This window comes from Oreochromis aureus, linkage group 17 (assembly GCF_013358895.1).
Source record: "Oreochromis aureus strain Israel breed Guangdong linkage group 17, ZZ_aureus, whole genome shotgun sequence".
NCBI classification, from domain to species: Eukaryota; Metazoa; Chordata; class Actinopteri; order Cichliformes; family Cichlidae; genus Oreochromis; species Oreochromis aureus.
In genome coordinates, this window is record NC_052958.1 from 37026079 (window position 1) to 37032617 (window position 6539).

Sequence of the window (6539 nt, forward strand, 5' to 3'; positions counted from 1 at the left end):
AAACCACAGCAGAAAAAAAAAAAACACAGGAATGAAATTAATACACCAGAGGTCTGGACCCTGTTAAACTGATGAGTATATAACACCATCATAATCTCATGTAAGCTTGTCTACTATATGCAATGATCACAAAGCAAAGAGCCAAAACAGTGACAGGAAAGCCAGTAGCTATGCTGAATAAAACTTGCAAAAATAAAAAACTGAATCCAAACAGTCTCAACAAATCAAGAGTTTATGAAAGGATGGCAGGTGAATGATACAGAAGTAAATATCTGACAGCATTCTAGTAGTTATGCATGTTGTTGCTGAATCACTTAAGATGTAATCACAATAAAACAATCAATTGTTTTCCCACGTGAATTTTTCATTGTTAACATAATGCTGATCAGCTTTTATATTGTCTTATGTGACAGAAGAGAAAAGACTACAACCATTAATATAAGCATTTCAGGATGGTCCCATAGTCAGTCACGACCCACAGATTGCCACGATCATAGCTCACATGTGGCTGATGCGAGAGGGCATTGGTATTTGGGTCCAGCTCGTGCCTTGTGGAGTGCTGCTGTCGATGCCTTGTCTGTAGAGAGAAGACATTGATACTTAAACCTTTGAATCTGCAACTCTGATTGGATCTGTTTTATTTGTTCAACTGAGGTTTTGGCCTCAACTCCTCACCATATTATTTATTCTGAGTTAAGAGTTGTAAGTCTCATGGTTGCTCGGTCTGGTGATCCAGTGATAATGTTTTTGATTATTTCATGTTCTGTGATTTTGGGGTTTCTCATGGTCTAGTCTGTTGCATTACTAGCTCCTTTTGTTATTCCTTAGTATTTTTGGTGATTTGTAGTCTTTAGATTTTGTTAATGTTCTGTGTTACATCTAGTTATCTAGGTTTCTATGTTCATGTATTTCTTGTTTTACTTTGGTAGTCTCATGTCCTGTACTAGAGTATTCTGTTTTGCTTCCTTCCTGTCTCGTGTGTCAGATTAGGTTCAGCTGTGTCTCCCTTCTGTATTTATTGTGTGTTTTCCTTTGTTCTTTGTCGGGTCGTCTGCATTTCCTCTGCTCTTCTTCCCTCCACATTTCCAAGTTTCAGGTTTTCTAGTTCAATGTTTCAAGTTTCATGTTCACCTTTTTCAGTTTAGGTTTTGTTAGTTCCCTTTCTGCCATTTGTTTTGTAATATTTGTTGCAGCCCTAAATAAAGGCTCGCTTTCTGTTAACATCCACCTCCATCTCCATTTGTCTGCATTTGGTTCCGTATTCTCTTCTCTCCACGCCATCTGCCTTAGCAGGTGTGACAGGAAGAGGTAAATAATAATAATGGATTGGATTTCATATAGCGCTTTTCAAGACACCCAAAGCGCTTTACAATGCCACTATTCATTCACACACTGGTGGAGGCAAGCTACTGTTGTAGCCACAGCTGCCCTGGGGCAGACTGAATATGTGTTTAACAGATGTGAAAATGAGATTTCTATGATTTCTTTTAAGTGAACACCTAAATGTATTATAGAGGAGAGACAGATCATTCAAAGAATCCACAGCTGAAATCTGAAAATTCTGTAACGATAAAGATAACCAGTGGAGTATAATTTATGAGTTACAGAAAATTATGATGATTGTAAGTAAACGTTAATACTTTTCTTTTGTAGCATTTGACTGGTGATTCTACACATGAACATTTTATGGCTCAGTGATCATTACAATAAAAGTCGCTTCTAGAAAGATTTAAGCACAAATTGCCTTTGTGAGCAATTCGTTATTCATTTGTGGAGAGGTCATTCTAAGGTTGAAGAGCAAAATAGTGGCTGATCCACTGCATGGATAACAACAGAGAAGTCAAAAACATAATAACCTGATTCAAACAGAGACTGAAAAAGTCACAAAGCAAAAAGAAAGAAAGAAGAAAGAAAGAACAGAAATACTGCCAGGGCTAGTTAAAATGCTATCAGACTAGATGTTTACCTTTGGAAGACCTCTCCTCCTCTAGTTACAACAAAGACGCTTCCATCAGTCCCAATTTCAACCGTTACTGCAAGACCATCCACTTGTATCCAGCCACTGATGCCACAGGTGCTCGGTGTTATTTTCTGTCATGAAAAGCAAATGTGGTGAGATGTCTTGATCATACAAGTAAAAACAAAATGATCATTAAAATAAAAAAGAATTTACTGTGAAGTAGATGTTTTCAGCTGAGTTCACTCCCCAGCATCCATATTTTGTGCTGCAACTGACATACATTAAAAGCCCAGGCAGGGTTATCCAGCTCAGGGTGCTCTGTTTCCTGACACAATGGTGCTTTTCAGACAGTGGATGGTGGTGTCAGTAACTCCCACCACCTGACCATCACCTCCAGCATCCACCTGCTGTAAAGTCTCACCTAAAGACACACAGAGGTACAGATCATTCATTCAAACAGCTGCTACCGCGCACACTCTACTGTGTTAAGTCTGTGATAAAGCTCACCATTCGCAAAAACAAAGCTGCCAGCTACGTATTTGTAGACCCTGTTGTTGAGGTCAACACCCCAGATTCCTGCAGGTCCCACTGAGACATGCTTGAGGGTGAGTGAGCCCATTTTGTACCATTGTGATCCAATCAGAAAGTATGCATAATTGTTGCTGTCTGTCATCACAACGTTCCCCTGCCCAGCATCAATCTGTACAGCAGGAAACTGCTGTGGACCCTCCGTGCAAGTGCCGCCTTTGAAGAGAAAACCATCAGTCATATGAATGGAACCTTTATTTATTTAATAAAGGTTAATAAAAAAAAAATAATAAAATAAATAATTTGCTTCTTGGTTGGTTTAAACAAATATAGTAAACGATAGTGTAGTTTTATTTTGAAAAACTGGACTTACCATGACTGACTGACAGGTAGTTTAGCATTAGCTTTCATTTTGTTTCTGAGTCTGTCTGCTGCAGGACTCTTCTGGGTGTGTTACTGGATGTTTGCTCAGCTACTGCACTGCACTGTTTGCGTGCGTGTGCATTTTATAATTTACCAATTATTGTGAAACAGATTCTCTCTTTTACAATTTAGGCAAAGGAGGAAGTTGTGAAAGAGGGATTTTTTTCAAGTACAACCACAAAGCAAAGACTCTGAGGATTCTTCCAAGATAAAATCATTTCCATAAAACATACAAACCTTCCTGGGACATATTTCTATTAGTTGGGGAACGTTACTGGTGGCAACTTAACTTTACTTTGAAGTTATTCCATCTTAGTAATTAGTATTAGGTCCAAGCTACTCATGATTCATAATCATCTTTTGGTTGTTTATATATTGAAAACCCTATTTGTGCAGCTCTCTTGACATAGATACCCTAATCTCTGTTCCTTTCATGGGGTCTTACTTTAGATCCTGAGTTCCACCATACTACCGCAGGTAAAGTTGTTAATAGTACAACAATAGCTGAAGCTGTGACTCAATTCCAGACTCTGTAAATCCAAACCAAATCATGGCTGATCTGTAAATGTCTTTGATTATGTAAGAAGTCTGTGTAATTTGTTTGTCTTCTGTAGAAAATAAAAAGAACAATATCTGTTTTGTCTCCTTCTGCCAAATGAACTACTGCTCTAAAGAAAATTCAAAGAGGATGGAACCATAGTTTCTTTAAAAAAAGCTGTACAAATGCATTAGTTTGTCTTTTTAGAGGCTTTGGCATATTATGTTATTAACTTTAGCTTTTATTTGTAAATATAATGATAATCTTCAATACTAGTTTGTGGATGGAGACCTCCTCCCTAAGGCTGAAGTTTGCCCCTGCTCCATGAGGATGAGGGTTATCCAGAGTAATGAGTTAAAAATCTAGGTATACCATCAAAGACTGACTGAAAAACACTGGTTACAAAACACTTTTAAAAATAGTTCAAAAGTGCTGTCACAAATGAATAGCACATCTGTCAGGGACCAAGCAGTAAAGCATAAAGGACACAGGTGGTTTTAATTCAAAAAGGGGGTTTTATTGACCCAAAAATATAAAAATATATTTAACGAAGCCAAAACATAAACAGGCAGACCAATAAAAGAGGTCAACTCAATAGACTAAACTCAAGATAATAATTAACAAAACCTCAAACAAACATGATAAACTGACCTGCTGAAATGACACATGGGGAACTTAAATACTGGTTTAGCTAAACCAAATGACACACATGGGGGAAAACAAAATGGCTGCCATATAACCAACTAATACAAAACAATTAAACAAACATGAAACACCCCCCAGGCAATGAAGCATGTGGTGCTATCCAATTAGGCTGTCAGTGGTACTTCAGGTCTCCCAGCCCTTTGCCACACCTTTTGCCAGACAGGAGAAGATGCCAACCCCCAGGTAACCCAAAGAGAGATGTATTAATATAACATAAAAACAGAACTTAGACCTTGCAAGGTTAATATGTGTGCACGCCATATAAACATTGGAAGGTGTGATGGAAAAATAAATACATTTAATAAAGAAACAATATTGAAGAATAAGTAGAATATTTTAAAGTAGTGACTGTAAATTAAACTAAGGTGAATCAACTGGTGGTGAGGTGTGGAGCTTACCATGTGTGGCATGCCATCACATACCTCCCCTCTTCAGAGCTCTCGCTGGAACAGCGAGAGAGATAGTCAGCAGTAAGGTTCTCCTTGCCTGGTACATGGTGGACAGTGAATCGGAATGGCTGTAAGGCCAGGTACCAGCGGGTAATTCGCCCATTTGTGTCCTTCATCTGCTCAAGCCACTGGAGTGCTTTGTGGTCAGTTTCCAAGGTGAAGTCTCTTCCCAGTAGATAGTAGCGGAAGGAGTCCAGGGCCCACTTGATTGCTAAGGTCTCCTTCTCTACTGTGGAATACTGAACTTCCCGTGGAAACAGTTTCCGGCTGATGTAAGCCACTGGATGGCGGCCTCCCATGGTTTCCTGAAGGAGGACAGCTCCCAGGCCCCGATCTGAAGCATCAGTCTGTAATATGAACGGTTTATCAAAGTTGGGACTGTACAAAACCGGTTGCTTACTTAGTGACTGTTGGATGTCATGAAATGCTGCCACTGCCTCCTCTGTCCACTGGATGTGATTGGGGGAGCGTGATCCCGTCAGGTCTGTGAGCAGAGCTGCCCTGTTGGAGAACTGAGGGATGAAACGACGGTAGAAACCTGCCATGCCCAAAAGGATCTCAGCTGCTTCCTTGTTTGGGGCAGGGGATGATTCCATGGCCTCGATTTTGCTGACCTGTGGCCTGATAACCCCTTGCCGATGACATGGCCCAGGTATTCTGTCTCAGCAGCAGCAAAACACACTTTGACGGATTCACCGTCAACCCAGCTGAGTGCAGGTGGTCCAGAACAGTTCGCAGGTGTTCCACATGCTCCTCCCAGGTGTTGCTGTGGATAACAATATCATCCAAGTAAGCAGCAGCAAAGTCAGAGCAGTCACGTAATACCTGATCCATTAGCCGTTGGAAAGTAGCTGGAGCTCCATGTAATCCAAATGGCAAGACTGTAAATTGGAAAAGCCCCCATGGTGTTCTGAATGCTGTGAACTCTGGACCGTTGAGTGAGTGGGACCTGCCAGTAACCCTTACACAGATCTATTGTGGTCAGGTACCTTGCTTTTCCCAGACGTTCAAGTAGATCGTCAATTCTTGGTGTTGGGTAGGAGTCAAACATGGATATGGAGTTCAGGTACCTGAAATCAATGCAGAAACTCATACTCTCATCCTTTTTGGGTACCAAGACCACAGGGTTGCACCACTCGCTCTTAGATCTTTCAATGATCCCTAGGGATAGCATCAAATCGATTTCCTTCTTCAATGAAGGCAGCAGACGTTCTGGGATCCTGTAACTTAATCGTCTCACAGAGGCACCTTCTCGTACCACAATATCATGTTCGACAATGTCAGTTCTCCCTGGATTCTCTTGAAAGACTGCTGATTTACACATTTCTCTCACCTGCTGCTGCTTGTCCTCTGGGAGATGGCTGAGATCATAATCGAGAGCCAGCAGGTGGTAGATATTGCTCATCTGCGTCATCTTCTTCAGGCACTCGCCGTATGAGCATTGCATCCGCCTTGTGTTCAATACGCTCCACCCACTCCTTCAGAAGGTTTATAAGCAAGACCTTGCTGGAGCGCAACTGCCCTGGGGTGGACACCTCATATGTGGTGGGTCCCAGCTTCCTCATAACTTCAAATGGCCCCTGCCGCTTTGCCAACAATTTGTTGTTGTCACTGGGGAGGAGCACGAGCACCTTTTGTCCTGGCTCAAATGAATGCTGACGAGCAGATTTATCATACCAAGACTTCTGCTGCTGGGCCTCCACCATATGTGATTGAGCAAGTTCGCTCATTTTCTCCAACCGTTCTCTCATCTGAATGACATAAGACAAAATGTTCTTGGGTCCCTCCTCCGCCTTGTCTCCCTCCCAGATCTCCTTTAACAGAGTTAGAGGGCCACAAACCTCATAACCATACAACAGCTCAAAAGGGGAAAAACCTGTGGAGGCTTGGGGGACTTCTCTATAAGCAAAGAGTAGATATGGCAGCCACTGATCCC

At 41.4% G+C, this 6539-nt stretch overlaps 1 pseudogene; it reads right to left on the reverse strand.

Annotated features, from left to right (window-relative positions):
- Positions 1–211: 211 nt before the first annotated feature.
- Positions 212–2909, reverse strand: LOC116323449 (annotated as a pseudogene).
- Positions 2910–6539: the final 3630 nt, after the last annotated feature.